The sequence below is a fragment of the Triticum dicoccoides genome, chromosome 2B (genome assembly GCF_002162155.2).
Source record: "Triticum dicoccoides isolate Atlit2015 ecotype Zavitan chromosome 2B, WEW_v2.0, whole genome shotgun sequence".
In the NCBI taxonomy this organism is placed as follows: domain Eukaryota; kingdom Viridiplantae; phylum Streptophyta; class Magnoliopsida; order Poales; family Poaceae; genus Triticum; species Triticum dicoccoides.
Genome location: NC_041383.1, coordinates 219,760,381 through 219,780,909, shown reverse-complemented (window position 1 = coordinate 219,780,909; position 20,529 = coordinate 219,760,381).

Here is a 20,529-nt window from a genome sequence, read left to right as displayed (position 1 = left end):
ATGGGGGTGACGAGGGTGACCCTGGCCTTGGCGGTGTGTGCTCCTCTTCTTGCAACAACAGCTCTTCCTCAGATGAAAGCTCGAGCAGTGGTGGCTACGACTGGCCTCAACGCCGCCGCGCTCGGGTCGAGGACGGCGGTTGGTCATCGTGCCGCAGTGCTCCGGTGAAGCTGGAGAGGAGCCCGACGTGATCCCGGGGCCGCTGAACTTGGACCCAGGACCGGCCAAGGCCCCAGGTCGCCTATGGGGGAACTAGTAGACCATCGGGGCCACCTTGAGGCGCTGCTTGAGGACGCGGCGCTAGCGCCGGGTTCGTACGCCCTCGGGTCCTCTTTGTTTAGCCTTTCCTTTCTCCTGTAATTCGGAAAAAGATGGTGTACCCGCTGGGGCGTGTAATGAACTATGGTGGTTATGCCCTTTATTCTATGTTTGCTATCTTAATGTTGTGCCATAATGTTTGCGCTCTGAGTAGGCAAGGATAGGAAAACTTAGCTAGATATGCGTGCAGTAGCTATACGCCTCAGGGCTTGGCTTCTGGCGCCCGACGAGGCCCCCCTTCTGGGGACCTGGAGGTCACAGACCTCGGGAAATGCATTGGGGTCTCAGGAGTCGCCGCAGAACCGCTGCAGGGCTGTTTTTAAAGCAAAAGGAAACCCGACGAGCACCTCATTCCTTCTTATGCCAGCCCCATATCATGGATTAGCTCTGACTTAATGCACCACGTCACGCTGCCCGGGGGAAACGGATATGAGGGGTGCTGGTGCCTGTGAGCTTTATCGATGGCCCCTCGCGAGGGTAAGGCCGAAGCACCAGGGCAGCGGGGTTCGGCGCGGTGTGTGTGCACGAGGGAAGGCCCAAGGCGCACACACCTGCCTAGCCCCCACGCGTGAGGCGCGCTAGGGAGAGCGAGGGGCAACTGCCACCTCCTCCCTGCCCCTGGGCTAAAAGCAAACGAGCAAGAGGAGAAGAAATCAACTTGGCGAACCGGAACACAAAAGCACCAACTCCATTGAAAGATTACTAAAAGACTGCAAGCAACTTCGGAAAGCAAATGAACAGCCGCGTCCGGCACCTAATCTAGTATTCTCACCAGCACGGAGCTAAGTGTTGCCACTAAGACGTGGGAGGGAGCCCCCGTGAGGCCCCAGGGCGGCTCTCAGGAGACTTCGGGGCGTGTACAGCCCCACTCATTATTATGTGAGAGTGTCACGAGCGGAGACCTTCACAGGCCGGAGCCTTGCTTCACAGCCCGGAGCCTTTCTTCAGGGGTAGAACTTCTGGATGTGCTGGATGTTCCAGGCATTCTAGATTGGGACCCCGTCCTGTGTCTCCAGATGCGCGGCGCCAGGCCTGGAGACATGAGAAATCCTAAACGAGCCCTCCCACATGGGAGAGAGCTTGTGCAGCCCTTCCCTGGAGAGCACCCGCCTCAGGATGAGGTCGCCCACCTCTAACGTCCTAGAGCAAACGCAGCGGCAGTGATACCGCCGCAGCGCCTGCTGGTACCTTGCCGCTCGGAGCGAGGCTTGACGGCAGCATTCCTCCCACAGCACGTGATCCATCCCCTACGTGACGTCCTGACGCGCCTCGTCGAACGCCAGGACCCGGGTGGAGCAACGCTTGACCTCATGTGGGGAACCACTTCTGCTCCGTAGACGAGGAAGAACAGCGTCTCTCCCATTGGCTTGGTTGCGGTGGTGCGGATGGACCACAACACAGACTGGAGCTCGTCGAGCCAACCCCTGCCGCAGGCCTCGAGCTTCTTCTTGAAGGTTCTTGTCTTGAGGCCCCTCAGGACCTTGGCATTGGCACGCTCGGCTTTGCCGTTGCTCCTAGGGTGTGCCACTGAGGCGTAGCATATCTGCATTCCAAGGTTAGCATAGTATGTTTTGAAAAGGTTGCTAGTGAACTGCGAGCCATTGTCGGTGATGTTGTGGTTAGGAACCCCCAAACCAGCTTATGATGCCCTTGATGAACTTGACGGCTGATCCAGCTGGGATGGCGCGAACAGCTTCTACCTCCGCCCATTTGGTGAATTTGTCGATAACGACGTCGAGGTAGCGGTAGCCCCTTGGCGCTCGAGGGAACGGTCCCAAGATATCCAGCCCCAAGACCGCGAACAGCAATGTCAGCAGGATTGTCTGGAGGCCCTGCGCAGGCTGGTGAATTTGCTTGGTGTGGAACTGGCATGCTTTGCAGGAACGCACCAGCTTTGTGGTGTCGTTGAGCGTAGTGGGCCAGTAGAAGCCGTTGCGGAATGCCTTGCCCACTAGAGTGCATGATGAGGAATGATGCCCACAGTCTCCACCATGTATGTCCGCTAGCAGTTCAAGTCCCTGCTCCTTGGAGATGCATCGCAACAAAATGTCATTGGGCCTTTTGTGGTATAACTCACCATCACGGATGCAGTACGCGGTAGCCTGACGAGCCACATGCTTGGCATCCTCCTCCTTCTCTGGCAAGATCCCCTGAAGCAGTTACACCTTGAACTCCTTAGTCCAGCACACCTCTTGAGGCTCGAGCGCAAGCAGCAGCCGGGCCCCTGAGGGATGGCCGCATGCTGGGGCGCCAGTTGCTGGTGCTTGGGGTAGATCCTCCTGGGGTGGCGCTGGCGTCGTGGTGCGGAGAGTTGCAGATGGCTTGAACAACCACTCCTCAAACACTCACGGCTCCTGGGGGAGCCTTCACGATGCTCTCTTGGCGATGTCGTCTGCCTCCTTGTTCGTTCCTCGCGGCACGTGCTGTAGTTCCAAGCCCAAGAACCTCTTCTCCATCTTGCGTACCTCTACTAGGTATGCTTCCATGTTCTCATCCTTGGGCATGTACTCCTTGTTGGAGAAGTTGACGAGGAGCTGGGAATCACCTTTGATGGTGAGGCGCTCCACCCCCAGTGCTGCCGTGACCCAGACACCGCCAAGCAGGCCCTCAAATTCCGCGATGTTGTTGGAGACCTTCTTGCCCTGCTGGAAATAGAGTTGTACCGCGTAGTAAAGCTTGTCCTTGGCAGGTGAGATGAGGACGGCCGCTGCCCCTGCGCCTTGTCGTGCGAACGCTCCATCAAAGTAAATGATCCACCGGTGTGGCTCCTCGTCCCCAGGTAAGAGGGAGCAGTCCTCGCTCACCCTGTGGTCAGGAATGTCAATCCACTCGGCGACGAAGTCAGCGAGGGCCGCACCCTTGATGGCCCTGGTGGTGCTGAACTCGAGATGGAATGCCTGAAGCTCGATGTTCCATTCTGCAACTCGCCCGGCGGCGTTCAGGCTCCGAAGCACCCTCTCCAGTGGGTATGCTGAAACAGGCCTTGGAAGTAGTGGCGCAACTTTCGGGAGGCGACGTGGAGTGCGAGCAAGAGTTTTTCAGGCATGGGGTAACGTGCTCGTGCCTCCCTCAGCATCGTGCTAATGAAGTAGACAGGGTGCTCAACAAGGGTAGAGGCACCAGTGGAGTCTTGTTCTTCTTGAGGATGCAAGCCTTCGGCGGTCTCGCGAGGACCGTCCTCAGGAACCCGCTCCAGTTGAGGGGTAAATCGCGGCCTCGGGAGGAATGTCGGCTGCTGGGTCGGCCGAGGCCGGGTGCGTTGTCCTGAGGATGTTGTGTTTTGCTTGGTGGTTGAGTGCCCTGCCGAGGGCCCTTGGACGGGCTCTCCTTCCTTAGCGCCACTAGGGCGTCACTGGCTAAGTGAGGGGTGGCTTCGATGTAGAGCACCAAGGGCTCAAGAGGGCGTGGCGGCACCATCACTAGTGGGCTGGTCAGGTATCTCTTGAGGTCTTGAAAGGCTGCATCTGCCTCAGGGGTCCACTCGAATGGCTCCTTCTTTTTCATCAGCTTGAAGAACGGGAGGCCGCGTTCCCCCAGCTTGGATATGAAGCGCCCCAGCAAGGTTACGCAGCCCACCAGATTCTGCATCGCCTTCAGGGTCTGCAGGGAGCTCATGTCTTCTATTGACTTGACCTTCTCTGGATTGGCCTCGATCCCTCTGTGTGACACTAGGAAGCCCAGCAGCTTGCCAGAGGGGACCCCGAATACACACTTCTCGGGATTGAGCCGCAGGTCCACCTTGTGCAAGCTGGCAAAAGTCTCCTCCAGATCTGCTATCAGGGTCCCAGCCTCCCGAGACTTCACTACTATGTCATCAACATAGGCCTCCGCGTTTCTCCCGAGCTACGTGCCCAGGGTGATATGCATCAGCCGCTGGAAGGTAGCCCCAGCATTGCACAGTCCGAAGGCCATGCAGGTGTAGCAGTACACTCTGCAGGGGGTCAGGAACTCCATCTTCTGCACATCTTGCACGGCCATCTTGATCTGGTGGTAGCCTGAAAAGGCGTCCAAAAAGCACAACATGTCGCACTCGGCGGTGGAGTCCACGATCTGATTAATGCGAGGAAGCAGAAAGGGATCTTGATGGCAAGCCTTGTTGAGGTTGGTGAAGCCGACACACATGTGTTCCTTCCCTCCTTTCTTGGGCACGACAACGGGGTTTGCCAGCCATTTTGGGTATCGTACTTCCTTGATGACCCCAGCATCCTGTAGCTTGCGGGTTTCTTGGATGAGAAATGCTTGCTTCTCGGTGGACTGGCAGCGGGCCTTCTGCTTCACCGGCTGCACGTTTGGGCATACCTTCAGGTGGTGCTCGATTATTCCCCTTGGGACCCCGGCTGGGTCTTTGGGCTCCCAAGCGAATACGTCCTTGTTGGCACGCAAGAAGTCGACCAATGCTGTCGGATTTCGGGTTCCGGCAGACCCTTGAGGTTAGAACACTGGGGTGCGCACAAAGATCTCTCCCTGACCAGCTCACGTCTCTAAGTCTCGCAAAGATCTAAGCAAGAAAGATGAACACAAAAGGGACACGAGATTTATACTGGTTCAGGCCACCATTGTGGTGTAATACCCTACTCCAGTATGCAGTGTGGTGGATTGCCTCAGGGGCTGATGATGAACAGTACAAAGGGAGAACAGCCTCGCGAGGGGCTGTTCTTGAGCTGGTGCGATGAACTGCTTGGGTGAGTTCAGCCGCTTCTCTCTCTCTCTATCTGGTTGGTCTCCAGATGATCTAGATGCCTCTACCTTGTGGGTGGCTAGTCCTATTTATAGGCGGAGGCCCCTGGGCTCTTCACAAATAATGAGCGGGAAGGGTGCCAACAATTGGTCATTTTGAAGGGGAACATCTGGTACACTTATCCTGACTAAAGTTGGTCTTCGGCTGCCAAAGGTCCTGACGGTGACGCCGCCCTGGGCTCCACGATGACCTCCGTCCTGCCGTTCTGCTGGTCTTGGTCTTGTTGCACCGAAACAGTAACCTTTGCCTGATGCCTTGGCCTGTGCTTGCACCGAAAGGGAAACAAGGACACTGCACAGGCCGGTGCCGGCCTGGCGCCCGCCTGGTCCTCGATCGTCATGGCTTGCGTCACGGGGCCCCTCGGGAGGTGCCCTGCCTTGGTCTCTCTGCCTCCTCGCGAGCCTGCCTGAGGAGGTTGCTCCTGAGGAAGCTCCCTGTTGCCCGCCCCCGCGAGGCTTGGCCCCTCGCGAGGGTCTTGAGCTTGAGCTGATCGAGCTGGGCTGCATTGAGCCCCCACTTGAGCCACGCCGCAGGTCGCAGGCAGGCAGTTCTAGGGACCCCCATTCCCAGAACACCGACAGTAGCCCTGGGGCCCAAGGCACGCCCGGACTTGGCTTAGCAGAGAAGCGAAGGGGCAAGTGCGAAGCACCATGGGCCCCAACAGCTTGCGGCCTCGGGCGCCGTGTGGCGGTTGATTGGACGTGGGCGTCTCCGCTTCCCCACGGCGCCTCGGCAACCGCACGACTTGACAAGTTCCTGTATGCAAAAACGAGTCATGATTAGCTGCGATCGTGGAGGCCGACGGTTGGCCTCCTCCGGCTATAAGTACGGAACGGCGCGAGCCGCTCCAGTTCATCTCCCTTTGCTACTCCTCCTCTTCTTCGCTCCGACTGCTCGCTATCTCCATGGCTCCGCCGAAGAGGTTCTCGGCCGCGGAGAAGGGAAAGGCTCGCCAGGAAGGGCCTGACACTCCTCTGACCAAGAGGAGTCGGGGCCGCCCCCGCAAGCACCCTGCGTCCCCTCTGGTGGCCTCCCGCGGTCGTGGTGGCGGATCTCTGTGTGGCGACGAGCGCCCGGTCGTCGACGGGAGGCACGCCGTGGCTGTGCGGCCCCCAGGCCACGCTTCCGCTTGGCGGAAGTGTTGCCAGAGTTCGTCGGGTGGTCGGCGGACCCGACCAGCACTTCGCTCCAGCTTCCTCGCTTCTTCATAGGTGAGCTTCCGGCCGGCGCTCCGGGCGGCCTCTGGCTTCAGGCGGACGGCTGCTGCAGCAGGGCATCCTGGGCTTCGCTGGAGGTTTCCGTCGCCGGGGGTTTGGCCCTGACCCACGGCTGGCAAACTTTTGCCCGTGCGTGTGGCCTGGGCCGGCGGTGCATCCCGCACTTCAGGTTCGATGGCGATGCCACCCTCTACATGAGGGTGTTCGGGGAAGACGGTCGCCGCGCTGGGTGCTGCCCCAAAGATGATGACTGTGGCAGGGCGCCCAGCCTCGGCATCGATCGGGACGAAGATGGCGGCAGGCACGTGGGTTGCCGCGCCCGGGGCTCGCCAAGCTTTGGCGACTCTTCTTCAGGCAGCAGCTCCTCCAGCAGGGGTCGCGACCAGCCTCCACAGCGTCGCGCCCGCCTGGGGGAAGGTAGCGGGCCGGCCCACCATCGCGCTTCAGTGAAGCGACAAGAGGGAGTCTAACCGAGCTCTGGAGGCAGTACGAGCTCTTGTCGTGGGCTGGTGCTGAGCTTGTCATGCCCGTCTTGCCTTTCTTCTTTTCCTGCAAAAAGAGGGAGTAGTGTAGGGCCCCGCGGGGGCATGTTGAACTGTCATTGTTAATTATCATGTTGTTTCCGCTATTTCCGTGCTCCGTTTCCGTGTCGTGTACCCATGTCCGGGAGTCACTTAACCCGTGGAGGCTTGTAGCGGTCTTTGCCTCCCGAGGTTGAGGCCTTGCTGTGCCCTTTATGTCCTACAAGGGTTAGTCAAGAGGGGTAGCTTTTGGTTCGGTTGCGAGGGCAACCGACCCGGGTCACGTGCTCGCGACGCGATGCCCGTGGGGCAAGGACTGGGAGTGGTGCTCCCTCAGCGGACCTAGATAGGAGGGCTTCAGGCGACCAAGGCAAAAACACTCGCGAGGGCACCCACGTACTCCCTCGCAAGACTTGCACGCGGGAAAACCAAAGCAGGTGAGCAAAAAGGAGAAGAAGGGGGGCTCGTGCCAGAGGCAGGGACAGCTTCGATAAAACTCCAAAATAGGAAAGAACAAGCCAACTGCAGAATGCAAATTAAAAAGCCGCGTCCGGCACCTAATCTAGTCTTTGACGTCTTCTCACCAGTGCGGAGCTAAGTGCTGCCACTAGGCGTGGGCGGGAGCCCCCGAGGCCCGAGGGCGGCACTCCGGAGACTCCGGGGCGTGTACAGCCCCACTCATTATTACGTGAGAGTGTCACGGGCGGTGAGCTTCACAGGCATTGGCCTTCTTCACAGACACCGGGCCTTCTTCGAAATGCGGTAGCTTCACAGACATTGGCCATCTTCATAGGCACCGGGCCTTCTCCAAAATGCGGTAGCTTCACAGGCGTTGGCCTTCTTCACAGGCACTGGGCCTTCTCCAAAATGCGGTAGCTTCACAGGCGTTGGCCTTATTCACAGGCACCGGGCCTTTTCCACAGGCACTGGGCCTCGCTCAGGGGTAGAATCTCCGGAGATGCAGAATGTTCCACGCGTTCTGGATGGGTACTCCCTCTTGGGTCTCTAAGCGCGTGGAGCCGGGCCTGGAAACATGAACAACCTTGAACGGGCCCTCCCACATGGGAGAGAGCTTGTGCAACCCTTCCCTGGAGAGGACCCGCCTGAGCACAAGGTCCCCTACCTCAAGAGTCCTGGCGCGGATGTTGCGGCAGTGGTACCGCCACAGCGCCTGTTGATACCTTGCCGCTCGCAGTGCGGCCTCTCGACGTCGCTCCTCCCCCAGCACGAGATCCGTCGCCCGCATGGCGTCCTGCTGCGCCTCGTCGGACGCCAGGACCCGTGCGGAATGACGCCTGACATCATGAGGGAGGACTGGCTCAGCTCCGTAGGCAAGGAAGAACGGAGTCTTGCCAGTTGGTTTGGTCGCGGTTATGCGGATAGACCACAGCACGGACTAGAGCTCGTCATACCAGCCCCTGCCGCAGGCCTCTAGCTTCTTCTTGAATATCCTGGATTTGAGGGCCCTCAGGTCCTCTGTGTTGGCTCGCTCGGCCTGACCGTTGCTCCGGGGGTGCGCTACCGAAGCGTAGCATATCTGTGTTCCAAGGTTAGCACAATATGTTTTGAAGAGGTTACTGGTGAATTGTGAACCATTGTCGGTGATGATGCGGTTAGGCACTCCGAAGCGGGTCACGCGGCCCTTGATGAACTTGACCGTGGAGCCTGCGGGGATGGTGCGGACAGCCTCCACCTCAGCCCACTTGGTGAACTTGTCCACGGCGACGTAGAGATAGCGATAGCCCCCCGGCGCCCGAGGGAACGGGCCCTGGATGTCCAACCCCCAGACCGCGAACGGCCATGAAAAGGGTATAGTCTGCAGACCCCTCGCCGGCTGATGGATCTGCTTGGCATGGAATTGGCAGGCCTCACAAGCCTTCACTAGCTCCACGGCGTCACTGAGTGCCGTTGGCCAATAGAACCCGCTGCGGAACGCCTTGCCAATGATGGTCCGTGATGATGAGTGATGCCCACCATCTCCACCGTGTATGTCTGCCAGCAGCTCCTTCCCTTGCTCTCTGGAAATGCAACACAGGGACACATCATTTGGTCGCCTCCGGTAAAGCTCTCCATCCTTGATGCAGTAGGCCGTGGCCTGCCGCGCCACGCGCTCCGCTTCCTCCTCCTTCTCCGGCAAGGTCCCTTGCGTCAGGTAGTTCATGAGTTCTGTGATCTAGCATCCTTCCTGAGGATACAACCCTAGGAGCATGCGTGCTCCTGAGGCCGGGCCGCAGACCGGGGCTCCCGAGGCAGGCGGCTGGGGGAGCTCTTCCCGAGGCTGCGCCGTGCTTGATAGTGACAGTGTTGCCGAGGGCTTGAAGAGTCGCTCCTCGAAGACGCCTGGCTCCTGAGGTAGCCGCCTGGATGCCCTTTTTGCGATGTCATCAGCCTCTTGATTGGTGCCGCGAGGCACATGCTGCAACTCTAGTCCCCAGAACTGCTTGTCCATCTTGCGGACCTCCGCAAGGTAGGCTTCCATGTGCTCGTCCTTCGGCTCATACACCTTGTTGGAGAAATTGACGAGGAGTTATGAATCACCCTTGATGGTGAGGCGCTTTACCCCCAAGGCGACTGCGGCTTTCAGGCCTGCTATCAGGCCTTCGTACTCTGCTATATTGTTGGAGACCTATTCTCCATGCTGGAAACAGAGTTGTACGGCGTAGTAAAGCTGGTCTTGAGTGGGAGATACAAGCACCGCACCAGCCCCCGCGCCGTGTCGGGAGAACGCCCCGTTGAAGTACATGGCCCAGCTGTCCGGTGCCTCACTTCCCGGGGAAAGTGATCGATCCTCGCCAGCCTCGAGGCCAAGAGCATCTGCCCATTCAGCCACGAAGTACGCAAGCGCAGCCCCCTGATGACTCTGGTCGTGCTAAATTCTAGCTGAAATGCTTGCAGCTCAATGTTCCACTCAGCGACTCTACCAGCAGAATTGGGGCTCCTGAGTACTCTTTCCAAGGGGTATGCTGAGACGACCTTGATGGGATGGCCTTGGAAGTAGTGTCGTAGCTTGCGTGAGGCCACCAGCAGCGTGAGGAGGAGTTTTTGAGGCATGGGGTACCGCGCCCTTGTGTCTTGTAGCACCGTGCTGACGAAGTACACGGGGTGCTCGACGAGGTTGAGAGTGCTGGTGCTGCTTGCATCCTCCAGAGGTTGGGGTGGCTCCTGAGATGATGGAACCCCCAGCGATTGATCGCTTGGAGGGGCCTCTTCTATTCCGGGTCTGCTCCCCTGCTGCGGCTGATCCTTTCCAGCTGTGGTCGCGGTCTCCGTGAAGCCTTCTTGGCTCTACTTTACTTTGACCCGGACGGTTGCTGCGGCTTTGGCCTGACGCTCCTCCCTAATCGCTACCAGGGCTGCGCTGGCGCAGTAGGGGGTGGCTGCAAGGTAGGGCACCAGGGGCTCTCGATGACGCGGAGCTACCATCACCGGAGGGCTGGTTAAGTATCTCTTGAGATCCTGGAACGCCTTGTCGGCCTCTTCAGTCCATTCAAAGGGGCCCTTCTTCTTCATCAGCTTGAAGAAGGGTAGTGCTCGTTCCCCCAGCTTGGAGATGAAGCATCCTAGCGCGGTCACACGCTCGGTGAGCTTCTGCATCTCTCTGAGGGTCTTCGGTGGGCTCATCTCCTCAACTGCTTTGACCTTCTCCGGGTTGGCCTCGACGCCCCTGTGAGATACGAGGAAACCCAGGAGCTTGCCCGAGGTGACTCCAAATACACACTTCTCCGGGTTGGCCTCATTGAGGCTCGCGAAGGTTTACTCCAAGTTCTGTATCAGGGTTTTTGCCTCCCGAGACTTCACCACAATGTCATCGACGTAAGCCTCAGCATTCCTCCCGAGCTGCCGACCCAAGGCGATGTGCATCAGCCGCTGAAAGGTCGCACCTGCATTGCGCAGCCCAAACGGCATGCATGTATAGCAGTACACTCCACACGGGGTCAGGAAAGCCGTTTTTTCCATGTCTACTACTGCCATCTTGATCTGGTGATAGCCCGAGAAAGCATCCAGGAAGCACAACAAGTCACACTCAGCGGTGGAGTCGACGATTTGGTTGATGCGGGGAAGCGGGAATGGATCCTGCGGGCAGGCCTTGTTGAGGTTGGTGAAGTCGACACACATACATTCCTTTCCTCCCTTCTTTGGCACGACAACCGGGTTAGCCAACCAATCTAGGTAGCGGACCTCGCGAATAACCCCTGCCGCCTCTAGCTTGCGGGTCTCTTGGATGATGAAAGCTTGCTTCTCAGTGGACTGCCGCCTCGCTTTTTGCTTCACGGGGCGCACATTGGGGCAAACGTTGAGGTGATGCTCAATTACGCCCGTCGGGACCCCTGCTAGCTGATCAGGTTCCCACGCGAACACCTTCTTGTTCGCACGTAGGAACTTCACCAAGGCCTCCTCCTGCTCAGGTTCGAGGTTAGCGCCTATGGTGAAGGTGGCACTAGAGGACCCATCCTCGTCGACCAACACCTGCTTGGTTTCCGCCTTGTCTTGGGTGAATAGCTGCTTCTTCTTGGCTAGTGCAGCCCCCTTGGGCTCAGGGGCGTCTATCGGATTTCGGGTTCCGGCAGACCCTTGAGGTTCGAACACTGGGGTGCGCGCGGAGATTCAACCCTCTACCGGCTCGCTCCTCGCTGAGTCGCTAGGATCTAAACTACCAAACAGAATAGCACAAGAGACACAAGATTTATACTGGTTCAGGCCACCATTGTGGTGTAATACCCTACTCCAGTGTGTGGTGTGGTGGATTGCTTCTTGGGCTGATGATGAACAATACAAGGAGGAACAGCCTCGTGAGGGTCTGTTCTTGGCTGGCACTACTTGGTTCTGGCTCTCGGATTCTCGATGCCTCTCTCCGGTTCAGATTGCCTCTACCCTGGGGGTGGCTAGTCCTATTTATAGGCAAAGGCCCTGGGCCTCTTCCCAAATATTGAGAGGGGAGGGCGCCAACAATTGGCCATTTTGAAGGGGAACAGCGGGTACACTTATCCTGACTAAAGTTGGTCCTCGCCTGTCAAAGGCTCTGGTAGTGATGCCTGCTTGGGCTCCACAATGACTTCCTCCCTGCCGTTGGGCTGGTCTTAGTCTTGTTGCACCGAAATGGATGCCTTTGCTTGATGCTCTCGCCTTCGCTTGCCCCCTTTGCACCAAAGAGGAAAGGAGGACACTGCACAGGCTGGCGCCCGACTGGCGCCCTTGGTCGTCATGGCTTGCATCATGAGCACCTAGTGAGGTACCCCGCCTTGAACTCTCCGCCTCCTCGTGAGCCAGCCTGATGAGGCCGCGCCTGAGGAAGCTCCTTGTCGTCCGCCCCGCGAGGCTTGGCCCCTCGCGAGGGTATTGAGCTTGTGTTGGTGAAGATGGGCTGTGCTGGGTCTCCTTTGTGCCACGCCCCTGGCCGCAGGCAGGCAAGTCTGGGGACCCCCATTCCCAGAACGCCGACAGTAGCCCCCGGGCCCACGGCGCGCCCGAACTTGGCCAAGCAGAGAGGCGAAGGGGCAAGTGCGAAGCGTCGCGGGCCCTAATAGCCTGCGGCCTTGGGCGCCGCGTGGCGGCAGATTGGACGTTGGCGGCACTGTTCACCCACGCTTCCTTATTTTATGCCTTGCTAAGTGGACTCGCTGCCGCACACAGCCGCTCCCCTTTCTGCTGCTTGAACGCTCTCTGTTCTCTCTCCTCTCGAACTCCCGCTTCCGCATCCAATCCAATCTCGAACCTTCCCCCTCCCCTTTCTGCCGCCATGGCTCCGCCGACGAACGGAAGAGGGAAGAAGCCCATGCCGCCGCCTCGCTCATCACCGTCGGTGGCCCCTACCGTCGATCGGCCGGTCATAATTAATCAAGAAGGCCTGGGCAAGGTCAGCTCGGCCCTGGCCACCATCTTCAACGAGTGCGGGAGGACGACAGCCTGGCCCGCTTCTCACTTCTCCGTTGACAAGATTCCCACCGAGGTCCGATACTTCGCCGACACCCTGTGGGCGGGACTGGTTCCCCCCTTCTCTGATTTCTTCAACGCCGTGCTTTCCCATTATCAGATCCATATGATGCATCTGGGTCCTGAATCCATCACCCTTCTCGCGGTATTTGCCTTCGTTTTTGAGGCAATGATGGGCATCCTTCCTTTGGTTGCCTTGCTGCGCCACTTCTTCTCTCTGCGCCTTGTCGACCCCACCCAATGTTCGGGGTACGTGAGCTTCATCGCTGCGCCTGAGACAGCGGCTTCTGGAATTGACTTCAGTCTTCCTCCGCTCGCGCCTGGGTTTCGCGAGCGGTGGCTGTATGTGGACGTAGGGGTGCCCAGCCCCCTGCTGACGGAGCCATCTTCACCTGCTGTCCCCAACTCAGGCTGGGGCGAGGAGACGCTCGCGAGCCCCCGGCTCGCCTTCGTCTGGCGTCGCTTCGAGTTCTTGAGGGAGCTTGGCGTGACGGTGCCCAAGGTGGTGAAGGAGTTCTTGCTGCGCCGCGTCGCCCCTCTCCAGCACCATTCTCATCGAATGTGGGCCTTCAGCGATCGTGGGGGTCGTATGCAGCTCCAGGAAGAGGACCTAACGCCTGAAGCGCTGAGGAAGGTGCTCTTGGTCTTGACTGGGGATCCTTCCCCCGGCGACATTCGTCAAGGGGGGCCTTGTTGTACCTCTGCTCGAATAGAGGTGACTTCGTGAGCCAGATGCCCATCTTCAACGAATGGGGGCCGCGCCCTGCTGGCCTCCAGGGGCCTCGCGAGAACCCAGTGGTGGTGGTCGCTCTCGCAGTCGGCCAGGGCGACTCTTGCTCAAGTGGCGGGGCAGGGAGGCGTGAGCCTCCGGAGGCCGAGGGTGCCCCCGCCGAGGCAACAGCACCGGGCGGCGCCCATGAGGGAGCGGCCCCCAGGGCCCGTGCTGCCGCAGTTGAAGGTGGCGAGCGGCCTCCCATAGTGCCTGCGGCTGAGGCCCCCGAGGCCCCAGCCGCTCCTCTTGGTGAGGCGACCGGCGGCGCGCATCAGGCGGACGCCCCCGACGCGGGTCGCCTCGGTGCTCCCTCTTCGTCGCAGGCTGACCCCTGCACTCAACTCTTGGGTCGCTTCCGAGTGGACTTTGAGGCCCTCCGGAAGAGGAGGGAGGCCCTGGGCGATGACTACCCTTGTCGCCTGCTGAAGCGTAGGAAGTACTACGCCATCGACGAGTAAGCCTTCTCCCTTCCTTGTTCCTGATTCTTCTGTTGCTTGCTCGTATCCTTGCCCTGCAAGGCCCTTTCTTCCGAGCTCACGGGGGTGGATGAGGATCCATCCCCCTCGCCTCCGCCCTCTCCGCCGTCTTCGATCGTTTCGAGCAGCCGGGCCCTTGTGGTGAGGCCAGTTGGCAAGACGAGCCATCCCGAAGCGCAACACGGCCCTGCGCTCCCCGCGATCTTCCTTCGCGGGCCTTCTCGGGGCATAGCCAGCCTGCCGTGGGCTTCTCGCCTGGTGGTGGACCGTGATTGGTTGGGGTACTCCCTGCGCTCTTCACCCGGAGAAGGACTGGCTTCAGGTCGGCCTTCTGGCTGGGCGTGCCCGGTCGCCTCAAGGGAGCCAACCCCCAGCCCTCTGCCTGGGAGAGGAGTGCTGATCCGCGCCCACGGCACTCGCTTGGGGCGGAAGACGGTGTGGAAGACGTACTCGAGCGCGCCCGGGAGCGTCGCGCTCTTCGCCAGGGGTTTCTCCGGAGGGCGGCTGACGCGATAAGCCTGCTTGGTGAAGAGCTTGCTGATGAGGACGCGCACCTTGAGGCCAAGGGTCTGCGCCTGGTGGCAGCGAGGCGTGAGCTGGAGGCAGCTGTCACCCTCGCGCGCCGCCAGCGCGACCTCGACGACAAGGAGGCCAAGGCGTCACTGGTGGCCTCTCGGGAGGCCCGTTCCCGGGCTGTCGAAGAGGCCCGGGAAGCTGACCAGCGGTGAGAGGCCACGGAGGAGCGGGCGCAGGAACTCCTGGCTCGGTGCCACTCACTGGAGGAGCAGGTGGAGCTGCGTGAGGCGGCCCTTGCGTCAATGAAGGTGGCTTCCGGCAACCCAGCGGAGCTCCAGAAGTGTGAGGTGGCGCTGACACTGGAAGCCACCGAACGCGCACACGAGTACGAGCGCCTGGAGACAAGGGAGCGCTGGTGACACGGGGGAAGGACGATGTCGCTGGACGGGAAGCCCGTTTCTCGGAGGAGGTCGGACGTCGGGTGGCGACAGCGCGCCTCAACCTCGAGCGCGAGTTCAAGGAGAGGCTGGAGTTGGTTCGGACCGAGGCCGAAGGTAGGACCACCGTCCTGAGGACCAAGCTGGAGGAAACGACGCAGCGGCTGATGCCTTGCGGGCCGCACTCGAGGTGGCGCAGGGGGAGTCGACTGCTTCCCATGCCGAAGTGCTTCTTCTTCGCCAATAGGTGGTTGAGGCTGAGGCCGTCGCCCGCCAGAATGCAGACGAGATGCGTCAATGACGGCTCTTGGAACACGAGCACGCCCCTATGCTCACCATGCTTCGTGGGAGGGCCAACACGGCCTTAGGTAACATCTGCGAGGTGGTCATCGGCGAGCCGCGTGCCATTAACTACGCTGGCAACCTTTAGTTCTTCACTGACATCGTGACGCAGCTAGAGGCGCTGTCGGTCCGTGCCAATAGGTTGGTGGAGGAGAGGAGCCGAGCCCTGCTCGGGCGCGCCTTTTCCCGCGTCTTCAGCCATCTCCGGAATATAGATCCTCACTTTGACTTTGACACTGCCATTGCCCCAGCCCCCCAGGCCGTCCGAGACGACCTGGCGTATTGGGTGGAAGACAACGTGGATGCCCTTGTCAGGACCTTCGCTTCAGACGACGATGGCGTGATTGTGGCCGCCGACAAGGGCGGCGTGATTAACGGCCCTGACGCCGCTGGCGACAACGCGGAGGGCGATGGCGAGGCCAGCGACGCCAGTGACAGCTCGGGCGGCGCTCCTGAGGATGCATTGGGGGATTTATCTGACTGACAGCGAGTTGTTCCTGTTTCCTTATCCTGCATGAATAGAACTCAGGCTTTTGTCCCGAGGGTTGTAAGAGCATTTTGGGAGGGGGTGCCCCTCATGTAAAACTTATGTTCAGCGTACTAGAGAATGCTACTTCACTCACATGCCCGTGCCAAGCGGTTGGCCATGTGACAGGCCTGCTGGCTAGTTTACCTTTGCCCCGAGTGGGCCTCGAGATAACTTGTTGGAGGCCGTGGCGCCTCGCACGACTCCTGACTGAATCCGTGGGATCTGCAGTGAAAAACCTCCTGAGAGGGAACATCGGCGGCAGTCTGGGCTGCACGCAAGCTAGGCCAGACCCGGCTCGCGAGGGGCTCGCGAGGGGAGGCAGCTGAGGTGATGTCGTAACCGAAATGCGAGAGATTGCTCGAACGAGACTAAGCACTGCTTCCCCAAACACACACAAATCTAAAATTCGAGTTCAACTTAAATCCAGCGGGGGAAAGCAACAACCAAGGGAAAAGCAACGAAAGCAAACGAAAGGCCGCGTCCGGCACTTAGTCTAGTCTTGGACGTCTTCTCACCAGCGGGGAGCTAAGTGCTGCCACTGGGCGTGGGAGGGAGCCCCAGGGCCTGAGGCCGGCACCCCTGAGACTCCGGGGCGTGTACAGCCCCACTCATTATTACGTGAGAGTGTCACGGGGCGGCGAGCTTCACAGGCACTGGGCCTTCTTCACAGGTACCGGCCTTGCTTCATATCGCCAGACGAGGGCCTCGCCTTGCGCCACACTCTAGTGCCATCGACGACGACCGGAAACCAGGACGCCCCTGATGGGGTAGAGCGGTCGCCAGCGGTTCCCCGACAACCACGGGTCCTCCGCCAGGGGCAGGCCCTGAGGCACCTCCCCAGCGGAGGGCCTACCTCCTGGGAACGCCTTCTCCGAACGCCACGATGGTGATGTCGGATCTCGGCCCCTCTCCTGCAGCCCCTGACGCCCTCCTCCTGAGGGGTAAGAGACTGCTGGAGCGGGGCAGCTGCTCGCTATGACGACCTGCACCTCCTGCAACCTATGATTAGTGTATGCCTGCTCCTGAGGGATTAGTGGTACCCGATAATCGTCGCTTCCAGCATGGCCGGTGGGGCCGTCCCTAGGTTCCTGGAAGAGCTCAGCTTCTGGCGCCTCGTCCCCCTAGCTTGGGCTGAGGAGCGAGCCTTGTTCACCCTCACGCGGGTGCCCTTGATCCATCATGTGGGGCACGTACTCTTCTGGGGCCGTTACCCCGAAGGCTGCGCCATAGGGCTCCGCGTGCCATGCAGCTCTGCTTGACGTGCCAACCTGGTGATGGTAGCGCGGCGGCCCGTGGGGGCCGTGGGTCGCGATGAGTCCTTCTTCACTGGCGGGGAGCGGAGTTGGTGCTGCCACCGGCCCTGTGCTGACAGCTTCGCTGGTGTTGGAGTAGCCTTGGGGCCTGCGGTTGCATGTGGGGCCCCCGCGCGGGCCGCCCTGGGCCTAAGACGGGAGCTGAGTGCAGAAGGGGTGAGCCCCCGAGGCGGCAAAACCCAGGAGCTCCGCCACCCGCTCTAGTAGCACGTCGCGGTCGCCTTCCAGCAGCCTGCACTGCAGCAGCTCTCGGGCCACCGTGAGCGGGGCCCTTGAGTTCGCCTGCTCCCGGTGGGTGTACGGCGTCGTGGCCGTGGCGTGGTTGGAGGCCCTTGCTCCCGACGGTGTCTGCCGTGATGTTGGAGCTGTCGAGGCCTGTCCGCGTCGCCCAGGGCCTGCAGCGCCCTGTGGACCGAGAGCTGCCTGGGGCACGGGGTCGCCCGGGGCGAGCGGCTCTGCGTGGGCGGGCCAAGCCACCCAGGGATCGGGGTTGCCCGCCTGGTCGGCGGACATGGTGATGACGATGCGACGGGACACGAAGTGGCGGAAGGCAGATCCCGGTGCACCCCTACCTGGCAAGCCAAATGTCGGATTTCGGGTTCCGGCAGACCCTTGAGGTTCGAACACTGGGGTGCGCGCGGAGATTCAACCCTCTACCGGCTCGCTCCTCGCCGAGTCGCTAGGATCTAAACTACCAAACAGAATAGCACAAGAGACACAAGATTTATACTGTTTCAGGCCACCATTGTGGTGTAATACCCTACTCCAGTGTGTGGTGTGGTGGATTGCTTCTTGGGCTGATGATGAACAATACAAGGAGGAACAGCCTCGCGAGGGTCTGTTCTTGGCTGGCACTACTAGGTTCTGGCTCTCGGATTCTCGATGCCTCTCTCCGGTTCAGATTGCCTCTACCCTGGGGGTGGCTAGTCCTATTTATAGGCAAAGGCCCTGGGCTTCTTCCCAAATATTGAGCGGGAAGGGCGCCAACAATTGGCCATTTTGAAGGGGAACAGCGGGTACACTTATCCTGACTAAAGTTGGTCCTCGCCTGTCAAAGGCTCTGGTGGTGACGCCTGCTTGGGCTCCACAATGACTTCCTCCCTGCCGTTGGGCTGGTCTTGGTCTTGTTGCACCGAAATGGAAGCCTTTGCTTGATGCGCTCGCCTGCGCTTGCGCCCTTTGCACCAAAGAGGAAAGGAGGACACTGCGCGGGCTGGCGCCCGACTGGCGCCCTTGGTCGTCATGGCTTGCGTCATGAGCACCTCGCGAGGTACCCCGCCTTGAACTTTCTGCCTCCTCGTGAGCCAGCCTGATGAGGCCGCGCCTGAGGAAGCTCCTTATCGTCCGCCCCGCGAGGCTTGGCCCCTCGCGAGGGTCTTGAGCTTGTGTTGGTGAAGATGGGTTGTGCTGGGCCTCCTTTGTGCCACGCCGCAGGCCGCACGCAGGCAAGTCTGGGGACCCCCATTCCCAGAACGCCGACAACGTCGGAGTTGGCGGGCTGTGCCGTCGCGGCTGTCTTGAAGGCAAGCTTGAGTGCCTGCAGCGCATCTCTTGTGTCTCCTGGCACAGTGAGGACGCCGCTGCTTCCGGGAATCTTTATGAGGTTGTATGCCGGGTGAGTTGCTGCCATGAACCGGGCCAAGGCCGAGTAGCTGAGGATGGCGTTGTATGGGAGGCTGATGGGGGTGATGTCGAAGTCGATCAGCTCTGTGTGGAAGTTGTCGTAGGTGCCGAAGGTCACCGGGAGGCGGATCTGCCCTAAGGAGACAGTGGAACCGGCTCCGACTCCCGAGAAGGGCCTGCTGGGCTAAAGCCGCTCGGGTGGCACGTGGAGGAGGCTAAAGGCCTCCATTAAGAGCACGTTCAGGATAGCTCCGCCGTCGATGAGGGTCCTAGTGACGGCCACTTGGTAGATGGTGGGGGTGCACAGCATCGGGAGTGCACCCGAACCGGCGGGGTTGGAGGGGTGATCGTCCGAGTTGAAGGTCAGATCGGCCTCAAGCGCCACCCAACCTGGGGGAGCTCCCTGGCGCTTGGAGGCGACACCGATCTGGCGGGTGAATGGCTTGACGTGGCGGCTCGCGGGCGGCGCCTGCGAGCCGCCCAGGAGAGCTGCGACGACCGGGGGTGCTGGCGCGGTGTAACGGGCGAGGAAGAGGCTGCACAGCTCCTCCCAGGAGGTCACAGAAGCCGTCGGTAGGTGGAGCAACCACATGCGCGGGACGCCAGTGAGGGCCATGGGAAGCCAGTTGGCCATCACCCTGTCGTCGCCCCAGCCTTGAGGACAGCCTCCTCGTATGCCAGTAGGAAAACCAGCGGGTCCGCCCAGCCGTTGTAGCGCGGCGGCATCTCGGGCTTGAACTTGGGCGGCCACTGCGCCTGCCGCAAGGCGGGGGCTAAGGCTCGGAGCCCCCTGGTCCCAGCATCGGCGTTGGTTGTTGGAGCGGGCGGCGCTTCTGCGGGGGCGCGACGTGCACGAGTCGATGATCCGGGCGGAGTCGGCGACGGGGTGGCGGCGGGGCCATCATGTCGAACCACAGGATGTAGGGGTGAGGCCTGCTGCTCGCTCCCCGCCGGGCCGGCGGTGGCGCTGGCAGCAGGCGATGGGGAACGACGGGGGCATCCGCTGACAGGCGCCGTCTGGGCGACGCGGGTGGCGAGGGCAGCCCGACGCTCGGCGCGGGCTCGGTGAGCGTCAGCCATGGTCACGGCGGAAGATCTGACACGACCGGCGGGGGAAAGATTTCGGCGCTCCCCTACCTGGCGCGCCAAATGTCGGATTTCGGGTTCCATCAGACCCTTGAGGTTCGAACACTGGGGTGCGCATGAAGATCTCTCCCCTACCAGCTCACGTCTCTAAGTCTCGCAAAGATCTAAGCAAGAAAGATGAACACACAAGGGACACGAGATTTATACTGGTTCAGGCCACCATTGTGGTGTAATACCCTACTCCAGTGTGCGGTGTGGTGGATTGCCTCAGGGGCTGATGATGAACAATACAAAGGGAGAATAGCCTCGCGAGGGGCTGTTCTTGAGCTGGTGCGATGAACTGCTTGGGTGAGTTCAGCCGCTTCTCTCTCTCTCTCTCTCTCTCTCTCTCTCTCTCTATCTATCTATCTATCTGGTTGGTCTCCAGATGATCTAGATGCCTCTACCTTGTGGGTGGCTAGTCCTATTTATAGGCGGAGGCCCCTGGCCTCTTCCCAAATAATGAGCGGGAAGGGCGCCAACAATTGGCCATTTTGAAGGGGAACATCTGGTACACTTATCCTGACTAAAGTTGGTCTTCGGCTGCCAAAGGTCCTGACGGTGACGCCGCCCTGGGCTCCATGATGACCTCCATCCTGCCGTTCTGCTGGTCTTGGTCTTGTTGCACCGAAACGGTAACCTTTGCCTGATGCCTTGGCATGTGCTTGCCC